Consider the following 20,171-nt stretch of genomic DNA (forward strand, 5'->3'; position numbering starts at 1 on the left):
TTTAAACTATAGCATATGAGATCTGAAAGAAGAGGTGTAACCCCGCCAGCGGGGTCAGCTATTCAGGGTCCTCTGAAGGGGCGCTATCTGAAAAAAAAAAAAAAAAACATGGGGGGAGAAAAGAATGAGACCAAGCTAGGTGCACTTGTCAAGGTCTCAGTTTATTGAAGCAGGCTTCTGTCTTAAGTAGTTTTTCGGCAGCACTTGGGCAGAGAGGGAGGGGAAAAGGGAAGGAGGGAGTCGGCTGCACTTGGGCAGAGAGGGAGGGGGGAAACTTGGGCAGAGAGACTCAGCAGCTTCGGCAGCTTTGCAAGGTCAGTGGTTAGAACGTTAGCATAAGCTACAGACAAGGGGAGCACTCTATGGTGCTTTTCGGACCTTGAGTCTCTAAGATTAGCACTCAATGTTTTAATTAACTTTGAGTTATGTCTCACAGTTAAAACTTTAAGGCCCTGTGAAAATGAAGAGGCCTGAAATGTCACGATTTTACTTCAAGGCCCTGAGAAGAAAGAGGCCTGAAATGGCCCCTAACAAAGAGGGGGCCTTTTGAGTGTCTCCCAGATGTCTAGGTTGGCTCTCCAAAGAGATCCAAAGAGAGGGGATGGGTAAGTAGAGGCGGAGTGTCCGAGGAGAGATATGATTTGGAATATTTACACAGAACCTGCTTTCTACCTCTTAGACCTCTGACTAACATCTCCAGCGCAGCAGTCACTCCATCTTGGACTTATTCTTTCACTAAACAGCTATAATGCAGTGAAGGGTCTAGACCATCAATTTACTTCTGCTGACTCTGCCCACAAGATACATGACTAAATGTCTTGTGTTAGCTACTTTTATGTCAACTTTACAAGCTGAAGTCACCTGAGAGGAGGAAACCTCAACTAAGAAAAAGCCTCCATACCCCCATAAGTTCTGACCTCTCGCAGGCAGAAGAGCTGGCCCCAGGATAATGGCAATGGGAGGGCTGGCACTGCCGGGCACCAGCTACAGTGCTCAGAAGAGTAGGTCCTGCACCTAGTGGGCAACACAGTAGAGTTGACCCTGGCGGTGTGGGTGTGGGTGAGCTTGCTTGGGCCCCAGGGCAGGAGAGCAGGAGAACTGGCCCTGCCCCCTTGCTACCTGCTGCATTGGTTGAGCTAACTGGGACAGTGCTGGAGAGCTCACCCTAGTGGTGAGGGTGAGAAAGACCTGGCGGGGTGCTGACCCACCGACCCAGCTACCCCACCCAGGCCAGAAACCACCCCAGCATTCACCCCATCTGTGATCTGCTGGAGTGCGTAAAGGTGCTGGTCCTGCAGATCCAAAGCTGCAGGATCTCCGTGACACAGGTCAACAACAGGATGTCCAGGAGAAGTCCCAGTGAGGGACCTGTATTGATGGTGTAGCAGAAGGCAGAGGCATTGAGCCAGACCAATGACTCATTGCAAAGAACATTTGCAAGTAAAGATTATGGGCTAAAGGGTATACTGTGTGACTCACTGGGCCACACTACAGCTTCCATGACACATTTTTTTTGCAGGGTTGGGGAAAGGTTGCAAGGGAAGATACAAAGGGTCAGTGTTAGGTCCATGGGGTCGCGCAAAGATGGGGACAGACTACCAAAGTCTAATAAACCAGAAGCAAACTTTATTCCAGAAACCAGATTCAATGATAAAATAAAAAAATAAGATAAAATAAAAAAATCTCCATGGGGCACAAAAAGCTTATCAGCTAGCTGAGACTACAGCCAGAGACAGATTTTGTAAGGCTGTGGCAAAGGCCGGTTTCTGAACCCACCTTTTTATAGTAGGGGCACCAAGCATTAGGTCTGAACAAAGGAATTTTTACAATATTGAGGTGAAATTCAGATACAGGTTGCCTTACTTTACAATCTCCATTAACAGAGTCTTTCAGTTAAACTAGTGTTTATACTTAATCTATTGTCTTCCTTGGTACTTGCAGGCAGTGTTTACTGAAGCCCTGTGCTCTCCCCTTTGATGCTGCCAGTTTCACATAGCAGGGATAATGCATAACCCAGAGGTCATATATCTATTTCCTAAAAGTTGACTCAGCTCCTATTCATGGGCTAGCTCTTGGTTTGCAGAGAGATGTTTTGGCCTTCTAAATAGAGCTATGGATTATAAAGCAGAGTAACCCATGTTAGTCCTTAAGCTGCTGAGAAAGCTGCTGACAGTCTGTTCTCATTCTCCTAGGCTTACAACTTTATATTTGTTTATTTCTACATTCTTATTTCTGGAATCTACATTTTTATATTCTTATTCTTGGACCCTTCAGTCAGGAGATGAATGGGATCAGGATGCATGATGTGAAATCCACAAAGAAACAATAAAAAGTTCTTTTAAGAAAGAAAAATAAAAGAAAAAGAAACCTCCATAAGATCACGCTGTGAATAAACCTGTAGGGTATTTTCTTAATTAGTGTTTGATGTGGGAGGGTCCAGCACATTGTGGGTATTGCCATCCCTGGACTTATGGTCCTGAGTTCTACAAGAATGCAGACTGACCAATGAGGAGCAAACCAGTTAGCAACACTCCTCCATGGCCTCTGCATCAACTCCTACCTCCAGATTCCTACCCTGCTTGAGTTGCTGTCCTGACTTCCTTCAGAAATGAACTACAATGTTGAAGTGTAAGCCAAATAAACCCTTTCCTCCCCAACTTGCTTGGATCATGGTTTTTCATCATAGCAATTCCCATTTGTATATCTATCAACAATACAGCTAAGAGCCTAGTTCTACTATCTCTAATCCAATTTGTTATTAAATGTTTAAGTCTTTGAAATTCTAAGTAGAAATTGTTATTATAGTCACTTTGTATTTCTATTGTGTTGAAGGAGGTGGAATTTCTTCTAAATGACCAATTATATAGGGCCCAAAGGAAGCCTTCACAGATTTCTTACAAATATTGACTTCATCAGTAAATAGAATGATACCAAATTCAGAATCTGAACAAATAATAATCAAATTTCTGACTTTTTAAAATGCTAATTCCCAATGCAAAAGGATGATTAGGCCTTTAAAGGTAAGGTCAATACCATTGGAGGAATGGATCTGAGATACAATCAATATAAATTTCATGAACATGATGATGCTTGGATAGGAGAGGTTACTTATTATATCCAGTAACTTTAAAGGAATTGCCAAATGATAGAGATTCTGTAAGAGCTAATCGGTCTCCTGTGTCAATGTTAGACTTACGGAGATTCCAGGAAGTAACAGTCTCACATGGCATACATTCACCTTTTGTGAAGCAAATGTTAAACTGATGGCCAGTTTGTAATAGACTTATCCCTAAAGACCGGATAGAATTGGTTCAAGATTCAGATCCACACGATCCACATGATCCACATGTGCCTTCCGTAATTCTCTTCTATCAAAGTCAGTTCTCTCTCAGCTTCAGATGATAATTTCTTGATTATGTCCTTGTCACCATCTAAGGTTTTGTCTGAATTAACGAGTTCATCAGTTTTTATCCCAATAGTGGGCCATAGATTGGAAATGTCTCCTAGCAGTCTTTGGAAGTCATGAGAGTCTGCAATCGACCTCTCCTAATTTGCACTTTTGTGTGTGTGTAACAACTTGGGGCTCAAATATCCATCAAGGGCCTGAGAAAGCTGAAAAAAAAAAAGTACAGCACTCCTTTAAGAGGCAGCGCTGTTCAGTTGGCAGTGCTAAATAGAAATTAGAATTTTACTTAACACAAGTAAAAACCACTTGTGGCAACACAGGTGCCAGCTTTCATAGCTCGAAAGATTTAATGCAGCTCTCAGTCAGGAACTTCTTAGCAGGACATAAACTTTGAACTTGGCTTTCAGGACTCAACCCAAGAGTGGGCGGAGCACAAGGAGGATCCAGGTGTAGTAGCTTAGCAGTCTAAAGTTTGCTTGTGCAGTCAAAGAAGGCTAAAGGATATGCAGTAAAAGAGGTCGAGATGCAAAAATTCTTCTAAACAGGTTTTCGTATGTTTTGCAATATGCATGGGCTTTAGAAAGAAAGAAAATGTGTATAGGCAGTCATAGAGAGAAAGAAATAGATTAAAAATAATAAAGTCTTTACAGAGACAGCAAAAAATAATATAAAAGAAAAAGGTGACATAAAGATGGGAGACAGACAGGGAGTCTGGATCCTAAATAGCATTGTGTGGATTTTGAATTTTTTGATTGCTAAAAAGCAAAGAACAGCTGCCGAGAGACCTGAAACTGAAGGAGGGACTGCTGAAATAACCTAGAGTAGATAGTTGAAGAGTGACTTAACTTTAAAATAGTCAAAAATTTACTTGTCAAATGGAAATAAAAAGTGCTTTGGAGAAGAGAAGTGCTATAGGTTCATTCCAGGTTGATTTGGATCTGGTCTGATCAGGGGAGACCTCCTGAAACTTGACAGGTAATATCTTTTTTTTTTCTTTTTTCTTTTTTTGGTTTTTCGAGACAGGGTTTCTCTGCAGCTTTAGAGCCTGTCCTGGAACTAACTCTTGTAGACCAGGCTGGCCTCGAACTCACAGAGATCCGCCTGCCTCTGCCTCCCGAGTGCTGGGATTAAAGGCGTGCGCCACCACCGCCCGGCTTTGACAGGTAATATCTATCAATAAAGGTTATAATGGTCTTCCCAAGACTTGGCCATTAGCACAGATTTTCTCTTTGGGACCCTAAAAATACTTTGCCCACGTTCAGCAGGAAGCAGTCTAAAGAACACAAGGTCCACCTTCCCAAGAGTAGGGTCTGAATGGTCTTTGATTATTCTGTTGGTCATGGATGTTTGTAATGATTTAGAGGAATATGGGAATGTAGGAAAACAAACAGCTATTAATCTCAGATATTTTGCATTGGCATGGATATTGGTATATGGGTACAAATTCAAAGTCAATTTTGTTTCACAGTATATATGTTTTTTACTCTTGTTTAAAGGACTTTTTGTATATTGATACAAATTGTAATTTTGGCTACAACACACTGTATGTATGTTTCTATTACTGTTTAAAAGATTTTGTATATTTATACCAATTTAAGGTTATTTTTTCTATAACATATCTTACATATGTTTTTGCTATTGTTTAAGGTATTGTACCTATGCACTTCCTGTAAAGGACTGCAACGATCTATGAAGTCACCCCAAGAACTGACAAATAGGAGTATATTCAATAAAAAAGTGCAGGAAACAATCCCAAGTAAAGAGAAAGTCTATGAATTATTTTTAAAAAAAAGTTTGTCAGCTCTACATCAGTCAGTCATTACTATCTAAAATATATAAAGAACAGCAAGAACTTAATACCCTCATAAACCTTCCAGTTAATAAAAGGGCCGCTGAGATGAACAGACAGATTGCAAAAGAAGAAGGGAAACTGGCCAATAAATGTTTGGAAATGGCTTCAGCTTCCCACGATGGCTAACAGCAAGGGGGAAAAGACCTCAGCAAATGCTAGCCCAGTGGTGGGGAAAGTAAATCTTTATGGAAAGCCACAGAAGAGATCAACATGGAGAAATCTAAGCTAAAAACAGGATTATCGTGGTCCAGTTATAGCATTCCTGGGTACCAGCGGAATCTAACCCCAGAGATGCTTGCATGGTCGTGTTTACTATTCCACTGTCGACAGTAGCTGCAGCCTGGAACAAGCCTGGATGGCTAGAACAGAGTGAGCGGGTGATACATGCACACAGCCACCATCTATTCAGTCGTAGAGATAAATGGAATAGTGGCGTTTACAGGAAACATATTCAGTGGAATCTGTGTGGCTGTACCTACGGGAGTGTGTACTTGGGGGGCATGCCTTTGGGCCCCTGACCCCTTTGCTCTTGCCCTCTTCTTGCCTCTTTTTTTTTTCTTTATCTTCTCAGCTCTCCTTCCTCTCCCCCTTTCTCCCCTCTCCCCCAACTCTTGGCACCACAAGATCAGCAGCTTTCTTCTACCACACGCTCCTACCCTGGTGTGTCAGCCTCGTCGCAGACCTCAGAGCAACAGAGTAAATCAGCCGTGAACTGAAAACTTCTGAAAGATTCACCCAAACAACCTTTTCCTATAACCAGTTGATTTTCTCAAAGCAACAGAAATCCGGAACATACATGGGATTAATTCATACAATGAAATGTATATTTCTAATGCAGAAACCTGCAGACTGGCTGTGCAATCCTATGATCTATTTTGAAAAGATGGGGAGGAAAGGATGGCTGGGGAGGTGACCCAGACCTTTAAGATTTGCTGCTTTCTCAGAGGACCTAGGTTCCATTCCCAGCACATACACAGTGGCCCGCAATCATCTGTAACTCTAGTCCAGAGATTCAGTGCCCTCTTCTGGTCTCCATAAACACCAGGCCCGTGTGTGATGCAATACATACATGTAGGCACAACACTCATATGCATGAAATTTTAAAAACTTAAGAGGGAGAGGGAGAAATTACATCCCCTTGAAGACACCCAATTGCTATGTCCTGAAGAACAGAAAGGCTGGCATGCTGGGAACACAGACATGTGCCGTATTAACTAGTTCCCTCACTGTGTGGCCAAATGTCCAACAGAAGAACGCTAAGGGGGGGGGGCATTTATTTTGTCTCACAGTGCGAGGGGGTTCAGTCCACTGTGACAAGGAAGGCATGGTGTTTGGAACGCGTTCAATATGCACCAGCAGCTCCTCACGGTAACAACAAGGGACCATAGAACCATCTGGAACCCCAAATAAACACCACCTTTAAAGTCTTCTCCAGTCGCTAACTTCTGCTTCTAGGCCGTACACCCCAGCCATTCTATGATGTTCCAGAACAGTGTTTGTGCTCCTATTTCTCATGTGACCATTGGCATATTCATCGATATGGTTATCAGCTGTCTCCCTACCCAGATGCATGGAAGTCTGTATTAAAGTCAATTGCAAAAATAAACTCATTGGGGGCTGGAGAGTTGGCTCAGAGGTTAAGAGCATTGCCTGCTCTTCCAAAGGTCCTGAGTTCAATTCCCAGCAACCACATGGTGGCTCACAACCATCTGTAATGGGGTCTAGTGCCCTCTTCTGGCCTGCAGGCATACACACAGACAGAATATTGTATACATAATAAATAAAATAAAATAAAATAAACTCATTGTATATCTTGCTTGTCTTTCTGGGTCTGGGTTACCTCACCCAGGATGGGTTTTTTTCCTAGTTCCATCCATTTGCCTTCAAATTTCCTGATGTCATTGTTTTTAGTAGCCAATTAATACTCCATTGTGTAAATATACCACATTTCCTTTATTCATTCTTCGGTTCAGGGGCAGCTAGGTGGTTTCCATGTTCTGGCTATGACAAATAAAGCTGCTATGAACATAGTTGAGCAAGTGTCCTGGAAAGTTTCTAAGAAACCATTTAGATTGGTAGAGGAATCACATCGTCATAAATTAAACAATGAAAACGGTGCACATAACATTTGTGAATTACGTATTGAAGAGAAAGACAAGCCTGGTGCAGGAACAGTTAAGTAGAGTGTCTATAATCACGCTCCACGCGAGTTTTGGATTTATGGTATATGGGGCCAACATCACCCTTCCCAGGCCAGGGCTGTGTGAAGGGTTGTTTGACTCTGTCAACTGTTGTTTTCCTTTGCTGACTGGTACGATGCTCACCTCCGCCAGTAGACGGCGCAGGAAAGACATTCAGAGGGAGGGGCTCCGCCTTTGTTGCTGACAAAAAGGCTCCGAAGCTCCAGAGGAGTTTGAGGTCCACGCTGTGCTCTTCTAAAAGAAAATGCTACGGAATTTTTGCTTGTGTGAGCGCGCGCGCGCGGGCGCGCGCGCACAACTGCGTGCACGCGTCTATATACATAATTAAAAAAAAAAAAAAAGATTAACACAAAGGGACCTGTGGAACAGAAGAAGAAAAGAATACTGGACGAGAAGGTTTTTAAAATGCCACTGGAAGACAGCACCGAGGAGTGCTCCTGTATAGAAGCAATTTACAACTGAGAAAGTCCCCAACTGGCGCCAATCACCATGCTTGTCAGAGTAAAGAGGAACTAATGAGACAAACCTGGCTCCCCACCCCGTGATCTCCTGCTGCCCCTCACACCAGCACGACTTGTTTAGGAGAACTGCAACAGAGCGGAGCTGTGTGTGGTTCAACTCCTCCACCTAAACCACATGTAGTTCTTATCTCTCTGCAGCATGTCTACACAGTGAGTGACCTGCTCTGGTGAGCATGGCAGGAAGGCTGGTAACCTGCTTGACCTGAAAAGCCGTCCGGACCCACCCACCTTCTCCATTCCTCACTCCCAAGTTTCTTACCTAAAAACATACTCGATTCCTGCTTTAGGTATATATATATATATATATATATATATATATATATATATATATATATATATATATATATATCTGGGTTATATATGTTCAAAAAAGCAGCATTGGCTGTTGTTAACAGCTAGCACTATCTACCTAACTTATATTGAGAAATATTCTATAGAATTTTACATAGATTTCCTTCCGTCTTACCAGTTTACTAGATCTTCATTTTCTTCCACCCCCATAATACCTCATCAAGGACATGTGTCCTGGATTGCAGTGCATTTCGTACATTTACAGCATTGTGTTATTACAAAATGTGTTTTGCAATAATCTTGAGTGCATTTACTTTTCTGTTACCCGAAGGAATTGTGACTTTAGGCTACAGTGGGATTCGTGGGTTAAAGTAAAATTGAATTTTGTTAAGTGTTGCCAAATTTTCCCCATTAGAAGCATTGAAGCATTTTGCATTATAAAAATTACCATTTTAGCAAGGTACTGGAACAAAAACAGGCAGGCATACGATTAAAGTAGAAAACCCATAAACACGTCTTCACAACTACAGCCCAACAAAAGGGTTCAGAACATGTCAGAGAAAGGACAGTTATGCTAACAGGCGGTGGTGGAGAAATTGGACAGCCCCAAGCAGAATATTGAAACCGGATCTCTGTCTCCCTCTCTATATGGAAAGCATTCAAAACAGACAAGAAACCTCAAGGCCCCAAACCTTGGAACCACCAGAGGAACATATATGGAAAACACTCCACAAACAGTGGCTTTCTAAATAGAACTTCAATTCTCTCAAGAAATAATTTAAAAAATAGCAAATGAGATTGATTGCAGAACATCAAAACGCTTCTGTAAAACAAATAATCACCATAATGGAGAGCCTAAGAATGGGAAAACATCTCTGCAGATATTTATATCACACAGGATTATATACCAGAATATATAAAAAACTCAAAAAATAAAGCACACACACACATATGTCAAATCAGTAAATGAGCAAAGTAAGGGAACAGGGAGTTATTTGTCAAAATAAATACCAATGTCCAACAAGTACACCAAAAAATAAATACATAAAAGCTCAGCAGGGCAGTGGTGGCACAGGCCTTTATTCCCAATATTTGGGAGGCAGTGGCAGGCAGATCTCTGTGAGTTCAAGGCCGGCCTGGTCTACAGAGTGAGTTCTAGGATGGTCAGAGCTGTTACACAGAGAAACTTTGTCTCAAAAACAAACAAACAAAGCAAACCAATAAAAATAAAAGTTCATCACCCTTAGTCATCAGAAAAATAAAAATTGCATTAAGATTCTTGGAGACGGCTGAGTAGGAAAAGTGTGACACCACTTAGTTTGAACTCACATAATCCATATGATGTGCACATCAGCAGTTGCATAATTAACTGTGGCGATATGGAAGGAGGAAGAGACAGAATCCAAGAAACTCTCAAGCCGCTGGCCTGGCTCACTGTGGTGGACAAGAGAGCCTGACGTAAACAAGAGAAGTGAGGACGGACACCCAAGGTTGTCCTCCGACTTACACACACACACACACACACACACACACTGGTGGGGGATGAGGGAGGCACTTAAAGACTCTGTCACAGCTCAATCAGAATGGCTATCATCAAAAAAACAATAACGGGGCTGGAGAAATGGCTCAGAAGTTAAGACAGTGTGCTGCTCTTGCAGAGGACCAAAGCTCAGTGTCCTAGATCCAAGACTGGGAACTCACAACCCCCTACCTCCAGCTTCAGGGAATCCAAAGCCCTGTTCTAGCCTCTGACAAAGCTGAACTCATATGCAAATATGCCCTTCCACCCTGCTCGCTCTCTCTCTCTCTCTCTCTCTCTCTCTCTCTCTCTCTCTCTCTCTCTCTCTCTCTCTCTCTCTCTCACACACACACACACACACACACACACACACACATATCCAACTGAAAATAAAAATAAAATCTTTTTTCAAAGGAGAGAACAATGCAGCACATGCTGGGGAGGGTGTGGGGAAAGGAGCCTTTATACGTTGTTGGTGGGAATGCAAATTGCTCGAGCCTCTACTACACATAAACAAAGGGTGAAATTAAAACCCTACACTTACAAAATGTTCAAAGATAGTCTCTGTTTGCCCACAACTAAAAACAAGAGAACGGGGTGCCTTCGAATGTTTGCCAGCCTGTGGTGCACATATGGTATAAATTTCCAGAAATAAAGAGAACGTCTCTAATAATGGGAAGAAATTATGTGCACGTTTGGATGTGTGGGTACACAGGCGTGCACGTGACATGAAGGCCAGAGAACAACCTGGGTGTCATCTTCTTCACATTTTCCAGGCACCATCTACATTATAAAAAATAAATAAATAAAGTCCTTAATGGCTGGAAATTAAGGCTGGCTAGCCAGGATGCCAGCAGCCTCTGTCTTCACCAGGATCATTACAGATGTAATTTTTTTAAAAGTGGAAACCGTTAAGCCTGTGATGGATGCGTTCAGATATTTGGAGCATCTCTGGGATGCTCATCAGAGTCCTGTCACTGCCACTCAGTCACTAAGGCCCCGTGGCCAGCGGATGTCACTCTAGGACTGTTTTCTCGGCTGGTTTATTTTAGAATAATCACGTTTATTTTAGAAAAATCCACATCTTCTACCAAGGATGGGCTGGAAGGAGGGAATGGGAAAAATAGGGAATTATATTTTAATGTTAAAATCTTTTTAGATAAATCTCATGTGTTCATTGGATGGATAAGGGCAGAACTTCCTGAGGGTCAAGTTTGTTATGGGAAGCCCGAGACTACCAAGCTTAACAGGAGGAAGTTTTTGAAAGGCTAGAGAAGCTCCCTTGAGCACACTCTCAAACGTGTGGTGGCTTTGAGGTGGTAACAAATTATCTAAATTATGCAAAATGCATGGTGGTGTGAATGATACCATGGACTCAGTATCTGTACTGCGAACTGCTTGGCATTTGGGCCCTTTGATGAAAAAATACACACAGGCACGGAAATCCATCAGGCGTCTTCACCTGCACTCCATAGACGGCTCTCCACGGGAGGACGAGGGCATTTCCATCTTAGAGGACAGTAGTCAGTGACAACAGGCAAACAACATGGGTTACAGTCCTTCTCCTAGGGTGACCTTTAAAAAAAGGGTCTTTGGCCAATTCCAAAAGCGTTGATTGATGCATAAAGGAGAAAGGTAAAGATGGGGCCCACAAGATGGCTCAGGAAGAGAGGTCACTTGCCACCAAGCCTGAGTTCGATCCCCAGAAGAGAGAGTATCCCCTACTCCCCTCCCCCGCCCATACACTGACCGTGGTCGATGTCCTGGAACTCACTTGATCTATTAAGCTGGCTTCAAACTCACAGTGATATCCCTACCTTTGCCTAACAAATGCTGATATTAAAGGACTGAGCCACCGTACCCAGTCGTGACCCAGTTTAAGTTAGTTACTGCATATAAGAAGAGCATTTACTTACTTTTGTGGAACTGCGCGTCCAGTTTACGATTTGCCGAGAAGTCTATTTTCCCCCAGTGGCGTTGTCTTGGGACCCATGTCAAAAGTCAGTAAGCTATAAACATATGTCAAAAGTCAGTAAGCTATAAACGTAACAGCTTGTTTCTTGTCTGTCCACCATACCTCACGGATAGGTATTTCTAGTCGTCTAACAATACTACAATGCTTCTGTAATAAATTTCGGGGTAAAGTATTGTAATCCCTCCAGAGGGTTTTGATTGCTGTTTGTTTGTTTTCCCAAGAATATTCAGCTATTCCAGGTTCCATGCATTTTTTGTGAATTTTATGATAAAAAAAAAAAACTTGTCAATTACTGTTTCTTAAAGAAAATTCAGCTGGAGTTTTGGGCAATGACTTTTGTCTGTGCATCAACGTGGGTAGTAAGGCCATCCTAGACCCTTCAGTCTTCTGTTCTATGAGCAGAGACTATCTTTTCATTTTATTTTATAAATACAATTTATTCAGTTTTTCAAAAATGTTTTTGCTATTAATTCTACAAAATTTAGACATTTATTTAACTTATTTCCAGATAGTCTAGTTTTCTATTCAAATTATGGATCAAATTTTTTTTTATTTTTCAGATTGTTCCTCACGAGTGTGTGAAAATACATCCAATATTTTATTAAAGTTGATATTGTATCCTGCAGTTACAGAACATTTGTGTGTTCGAACAATTTTTAGTAAATTTTTTTTTAGAATTTTCTATACACACAATCATACAAATTAAAATAATTATTGTGTTCTCTTTTTCCTTTGTTTTTAAAGATGCATTTATTTTATATTATTTATGAGTGCTTTGCCCACATGTGTGTATGTGCACCATGTGTGTGGCTGGTGCCCTTGGAGGCCAGAAGATGTCCTGTAACTGGAGCTACAGATGGGGTGAGCCTGAGTGCTGGGAACGGAACCTATTCGTTCCTGGGCAAGAGCAGCAGATGCTCTTTACCGCCAAGCCATCTCTCCAGCCGGGCTTCCTCCTTTCATTCCAATACCTTGTTCTTCTTCCTTCAAGCCTGCCCCCTCTGTCTAGCACCTCCCGCACAGTCCTGAGTAAATGTGCGGCCTTATCTTGTTCCGCCACCCCAATGACGCTAGCCCTGGGGTTCCTTTATGTATTAAGAACTTTCTTTTCTTTTTCTAGCTACTTGGTAATATTTTTATTTTGAAAGAATGCTGTGTTTGGGCTTGTGTGTCTCTAAAAATGGTCACATGATTTACATTTAATCATTTAATAGGAATTATTCTATTATTACAGTGTATTGTGTTACTCGAATACATACGATAAGCAAATCCCACACTGCTGGGACAAGTCCTACTTGTACCCAGTGTCCAGTGAGTTATCTGCATTTCTGAATATGGGTTGTCAGTGCTATGTTAGCTTTTCCCCCTGTGTTCACAATACTGGTCCTCTGTCTTCTTTTTTTTTTTTTTTTTTTTTTTTTTGCCATGTCTTTGTGCAACTTTGCTATTAGGCTAATACTGGTATTAGAGAACGAACAGGTTCTGTATTCAGTTATGGAAGTGTTTCGCCTGTGTTTGGTTACACATCCCTAACGCATGTTATCTTAGTTAAGATTGCCGCCGCTGTGAAGAGACACCATGCCCACAGCAACTCTTCTAAAGGAAACATTTAATTGGGGAGGCTCGCTTACAGCTTCGGAGGTTCGGTCCACTGTCATCATGGCGAGCAGCATGGCGGTGAACAGGCAGACATTGTAGTGCTGGAGTTGTAGCTGAGAAGTCCTACGTCTTGAAGGGACATCGACTGTCACATGGAGCGAAGCTGGAACAAAAATCCTGCCCCCACAGGACCACACCTCCCGAGAGTGCCCCTCCCTATTATAGGGCCAATTACATTCAACTACCACACATGTGGATTTATTTAACTTCCAAATGTAGTCTAGGACCTATGTAAGTAGTCCCTGTTGTAATAACAGGCAGACACAGAGAAAGCAATATGGAAGGATGAACGTTTAAACTAAAGAAGCAGTATCTTCAATATCTTGTCATCATCAGTCTCTCAAAGCCGCAACACAGATCTTCTCAATTAAGTACAGTGGGTAGAGATTTTAAGGTATTTCCAAATAATAAAGTTCTTATTTGCTGGCTTTTGGTGTTGAGGTTGCGTTTTCTCCCCCCATCTTCCTTATTTCTCTAGCTGCTCTTTCGGTTCACTTATCCCTGCCATATAACTCAGCCAAGGAAATCCTGTGCTCCTCTCTCTGTAACCCACAATCCTACGTATGACTGACGGTGGGCTCCATGGCCCCCCGCTGGAGACACTCTGGGGTGTCCTTAGGTTCCCAGGACACCGCCTCACAGACCTCCCAGGAAATGTATGCCAAACGTCAGACCTTCCTCCATTGAGGTTTTGGGGGAAAAAATTCTCTTTGTCAACTTCCATATTATTGTTAAGAAGAAAATTAATCCCACATGCAAATGTATCAAGAATTGTAGCAAGAAACGTGTTCCCACACAACAGAATGCCGTTTAAAAGCATGCATTGGTCCATGCAGGTTTGCTCCTCCCTCCAGGAATTTTGGACTTCCTGTGTGTGAACTGCATGACCTCTGTAAATGATTATACGGTGAACTGTATAGATTTTGCAGTGCAAAATGAGAACAATCTTTCTTTCAAACCTTTTTCTAAAGTTTGACTAAAGAAAATTTGACTAAAGAATCTCTTTAATTAGTGTTAGGAAAATGGGTGTTATTTAGACATGCTGCCTGCGACCTCACAGCTGAAATGGACACATACCTGGGAAAACGTACTGTAAAGCTGGCTAAAGACAAGCCCTCCTTACTCACCACAGGGGCTGGGTTGTAAATTCTATTCCCTGGTTGTGAAAGGACCTTGACTTCAAGCTCTTGGGGTGGTGGCGAAGTAATTTTCAGTTAGTTGAATTATTCTGCCCTGCCTGTGACTACCATCCTGAAACACGTAGGAGACAACCTACGCGGAACAAAACAAGCCTCCAGGGAATTAGACTGAGGTTAAAACAATGAGAAGGCCAAGTTCGAAGGCTGCAAACTCTATGACTCCATTTATACATCACTCCGGAGAGAACAAACTTCTAGATATGGAAAACAGATTGGTTGTTTTCCCAGCTTGAAGATTTGGGGGTCAAGGGTGAAGGTAAAAAAAAGGGGGGAATAAGCAGAATATTATTAATTGAGGCTATACGGAGATGAAATCACATATACCACTTTTTACATATTTGTCATTATATAGTATGTCTTTTTCATTTTCAACCACATATGGTTTTCACCTTGGCTATGACCTTGCAAGTGGGAAACATAATATCTTTAATACATGAGTTAAATCTAAGGTGGTGTTCAAATGAACTACAGGTAACTGTTTATGTCAATAATAAATACAGTAGATTACTTTTTAAACCCATACTTCGGACTTTTTATTACAGATGCAATTGCTGACTTCCCATACATCAATGTGCTTAAAGTGCCATATGATGTCAAATGTTTAGCCTAACAGCATAAAATTGAGCAGAAACTGTAAAATGTGTTTTATGGGTGCCATAAAAGCCTGGGGCTGGAGGTCCCCTCTTTTGCATTACTCGGATCCATCAAGTCCACTGGAAAGCCTAGATAGCCAATGCACTTGGGAATCGAAATCGGCTTTCAGAGTTTTACTGACTTCAGTCGTGACCTCCAAGACACGGTTTCCCATCAGAAGTGTGCAGGACAGAGGGCAGGCTCCTGCAGGACCCAGAAGGTCAAAACCTTAAACCTTATTTGGCCCTCCTCTACACCTATGTCTCCCCAAACCAAATTAGGTCTCCTTCATCGAGTACACTGGCTGTCTGGGATTCTGCTCTGTGGGTTTTGTGGGCAAGACAAGACAGGTGCAGTTAGGGTGTGAGGAAGAGGTGTGAGGGCTGAAAGGAGACAGAGACGGTTGGGGGGCCGGGGCTCAAGAGACGAGCCGATGAGAGCCGCATTCCTGGCATCTGTGTAAGCAATGGCACATCCCCCTAAGACGGAGAACAGAAAAGAGCCAGGGACAACGGGCAGCAAGAAAGGACCACTTCCTTCATTTGAGAAATCTGTACGTCGTCCAAGAGCAACATTTCAAAATGCAAACAACAAATCCAAAGTCAAAATGAGAAGACAAACAGAAGGTGACACGGTGTGTTCCTCCCTTGGGCAACCATATTCCAAACTACTACCCTCTGGCTGGCAGGAGGATGGAAAAACACATATTCATTTCCCCAGCTCCTTTGCAGCTAAGACATGTGACCTAATCCTGGGTAACGGCTCCACAGAAAACCTGAAAAGGAAGTTTTGAAAATGCCTTTCTTTCCCAATCAAAGAGGCTTTTGTGAAAAGGAACTACTCTTCTTTGTTGCCTTTAAACACAATTGTGTGGAGTGGTTGGTGCCTGGTGTTACGCAGTCATCTTAAAACCATGAGAATAGAAGATCTTAGATAATTAAGTGTATTGAGAATGGCAGAGCCGAAATAAGAGAAAAAAAACCCGGATCCTAAATATCTTAGAAAAACGCTGGGTCTGGACTCTTGGAATGCAGCATTACTTAAACCGTATCATAGCTAATATGTTGACAAAAAAAAAAAAAAAAAAAAACGCATGAAGCTGAGAGAGTCCCTCGCTGGCAAGATGCTTGCCTAGAATGTGCAAGGACCTGGAATGAATCACCAGCACTAAAGTAAAAACAAGTGGGGAGGATGTAATAATTTTTAAAGATTCATTTTTATTTTTAACTATGTGTGTATATACATGTGCAGGTGTGCATGAGTGTGCCTGCGTGTGTGCATGCGTGCATGTGCGTGCGCGCGCACGCACACACCACACACACACAGGGGTTGCCTGAAGAAGTTAGAAGAGGGTGCTGAAGCCCTGGGACTGCAGTTGCAGGTGGTCGTAGACCATCTAACATGGCTACTGGGAACCAAACTTTTCTGGTCCTCTGCAAGAAGAGTATGCATTCTCAACCACTGAGCTAGCTATCTCTTCAGCCTTATAATAAAAAAATTAATTAAAAAATTAATTATTTTGTGCTTATGTTCATCAATTCTTAAAGTTGGTGAAATTAAACTTATTAGAGACTCTTCATTTTAAAGGAATGGAAGAAGGTGAAATGGTCTTTCAAACACAAGCCCAGACACAGAATGTAGCTCAGAGGGGTGTAGAGAACAAAAATGATCGTTCTGAGAAACCAAAGGGCAACAGCAATAATGCCAAAACGTCTAGAAGTAGCATTCCAGAGATGACAGGCAGGGTGGGAGCAGGGGAGTGAGAATTTGGAGCCTAGTATTGTAATCTCAGTCAAAGGCAGATGGTTTGGGAGGTCATAGGCCCTAGGATAGAGGCTGCAGATGCCATTTTTCTAAATTCTCATGCTGTCAAGCAGCCTTCTAAATACATGTGCTTGTATTCATAGACCTGGGCTGTTCTCAACCATGGTCAGAGAAGCTGCTTCTCGCAGAGGGCAGTAGTCAATGTGACATGCTGAGGGCTGGGAATCAGAGGCTGACTGCTTAGCTCTCAGGGGGACGTCCTTCTCAACCCGTCTCATGCTGCCGCCACCAGGGCTCGTGGAACATCCACGAAGAGAAGCAGGAAATAATGTAAGGGCTGGGCAATGAGGAGGGCTGTGGAACGCACCCTCCTGGCACGGCTGTCACACTCATGAACTCACCCCAGCCATGGGGAACAGCACACGATCAAACCAGCCACAATTCCAGCACATACGGGGTAGATGCTCTCTAAGATCCCTGCCTTATTTGTTGAAGGCTAATTGGCCCCTGAGAGTTGCTGGGGGAGGGAGAATCCTTTTATTTATTTATTTATTTTTGTTGTGTGACTGCTGGTAGATTTCTCAAAATGCTTCAGGGAATGCCCTATGCCCATATGCATATGGGCGGCACTAATTGACTTTAGGGTGTTAGAAAAAGGAGGAGAACATAAAGTTCAAGCTGGGAGGAGGATATGTAGGGAAGGATTTGGGGGAGGGGGCAGGAGGGAATGGGGTGCATATGGTATTTCCTTGGATAAATAAATGAAATTTTCAAGAATAAAGAGAAGTCAGTTTCTTTCTTCTTTCTCTTTCTCTCTTTGTCTTTCTCTTTCTTTTTTCCTTCTTTCTTTTTTTCTTTTTTTTTCTTAGAATAAACAATTTGATGGCTACATTCTGCTACTTGCCACTCAGGCGTCCTCACCAGACAGAACGGTGAAGGCTCCAGGACTGTGTGCAAAGGCTCATAAATATGGATAGTATTTTAATAAACATCGGGTTCCTTCCGGCAAGATCATCACTCAGCTCCATGGTGTCACGGGTAATCTCTGCTTTAACAGCTACTGACTCAGGAGGCTCCTTCAGCTGTCCGTGCACGATACAGGCCTCCGCCCACTCCGGACTGCTCACCAGCCTCTGAGCTGAATCGCCACAGCAGAGGACCCTTCTCTGGGGACAGGAAACGGCTCGCCCAGCTTTTAGTTTCCATGACAAGTTCTGGCCTTCTCCCGGCACCACAGTCTACACAGCCTAATTGGTACCCCAAGAAGAAAACACCCCGGGTGAGATTACATCATTTACAGCTTCCTCACTGTGGCTAAGAACGCTGCAGGAGGCTGGGGGACTCCATCAAGAACGGGTGTTAGCTTATGGTCAATAGCGCGTGCTAATTGTGAAACAAGTATCTGCTTATCTTTTTCCTTAAAACTATATAAAAGACACAAAGTTGAGTGGGTAAGGAAGGGGTGAGTCTGGGAACTAGTGCCAAAATTACAAATTTCAAACATCTTTCTTGGGTTAATGAGTCAACAAACAGCATTTTGTGAGTCTACATTCCTTTTGCATGTGTATGGGATGGGGTACACTTGAGCATGCACGCATGCACACTTGTGTGTCCACACACATGTGGAGCCTAGAGGAGAACATGATGTGTTGTTCCTCAGGGGTGGACCCATTTTATTTTATTTACTGAAAATGAAGTTATTTTCATGCAATATATATTGATCACAATTCCCCTCCTACATTTCCCGGATTCTCCCCACCCTTCCAAGTCAACACCTTGTTTCTCTTTCTATCCTAAGAAAACAAACAGGCAAATAAATAAAAAAGACAAGGAGAATAAAACAAAATTAACAAACTAACGGACAAAAAATAAATAAAAATCCATGAGAAACACACGTACCATAAAACTCAAAATCAGAAACCTTAATATACAGATAAAGACTAGTAAAGTTTTAGAAAATGCCTAAACGAAGCAATATATATAAGACAAAAAGAATCTACAAAACACCACTGAGTTAATTTGGTGTTGCCCAGCTACTGCTGGGCATTAAACCTGCCCTTAAACGTGGTTTATATACCCAATGAGACTCCATTGGAGAAACTAACTTACCTTAGGAGCCGTTGTTAATTGGAGATGACGTCTTGGTTGGGGATGAGAACTCCCGTCTAGTGTCCATCTTAGTGTGGGGACCCATGTTAGACCTGTGCAGGCCAAATGCTTGCTGCCAGTTCATGTGTGTGGCAGCCCCGCTGTGTCTAGGTCTTATTTCTTTGCTGTCCTCCATCCCCTCTGGCTCTTAACTAGCTTTCTGTCTCTTCTTCCCTGAGCCCTGGAAAGTGGGGAGGGGGGCAGTGAATTTGATAGAGACATCACATTTAGGACTGAGTGTTCCAAGGTTTCTTACTTTTTACACATTGTCCTGTTGTATTCATTCCCATCCACTTCAGAAGAAGCTTCTCTGATAATAGTTGAGGAAGACACTGATCTATGGGTGTAGCTGAATGTTAAGTCATTTTATTGCTGTGTTCCCTTAACAGAACAATAAATAGTGTTTGGTTTTCTCCTAGGTCCATGGCCTATCTATTCTTGGCTCGTGGAGCAGTGGCAGGAATGGGTTCCATCCGATGGACTGGACCTAAATCCAGTCATCTACTAGTTGGTTACTCCCACAACATTTGTACCTTTATTGCACAGGGTTATCCTGCAAGTCAGTCCCCATGGCAGAGTTCAGGGATTGTAGAGGATTGGTGTTTCCATTCTCCTCTGGTAGTATGCAGAGTACTTTCCAGTACCATGAACACCAGGAAGTAGGGGTGAAGGGTCTAGTTAAGCACCAGCTCGATTTCTCGATATTCAGTAATAGTGCATCTTCAGTATCTTCAGTAATAGGGCTTTAGCATCAGTTTGTAGAGAACAACAGTAGCCTTGGTATTGCTTGAGTGTTTCAGGGGTTTCCTTTGGGATCCTTTGGCTAACAACTTAATTAGATGTAACCCATTCTTGGCATCGGAGATTTCACTTAGCGTCAAGGGATGTCTAGCTGGGGGCTTCATCTCCCCTGTTCTTTGGCAACTCTGTTTATTCCAGGTGGCAACTCAGAGATCACTCAGCACGACCAAAGTTCTCATTGAGAGTCTGTATTGAGTCGGCC

This window comes from Arvicola amphibius, chromosome 11 (assembly GCF_903992535.2).
Source record: "Arvicola amphibius chromosome 11, mArvAmp1.2, whole genome shotgun sequence".
Classification (NCBI taxonomy): domain Eukaryota; kingdom Metazoa; phylum Chordata; class Mammalia; order Rodentia; family Cricetidae; genus Arvicola; species Arvicola amphibius.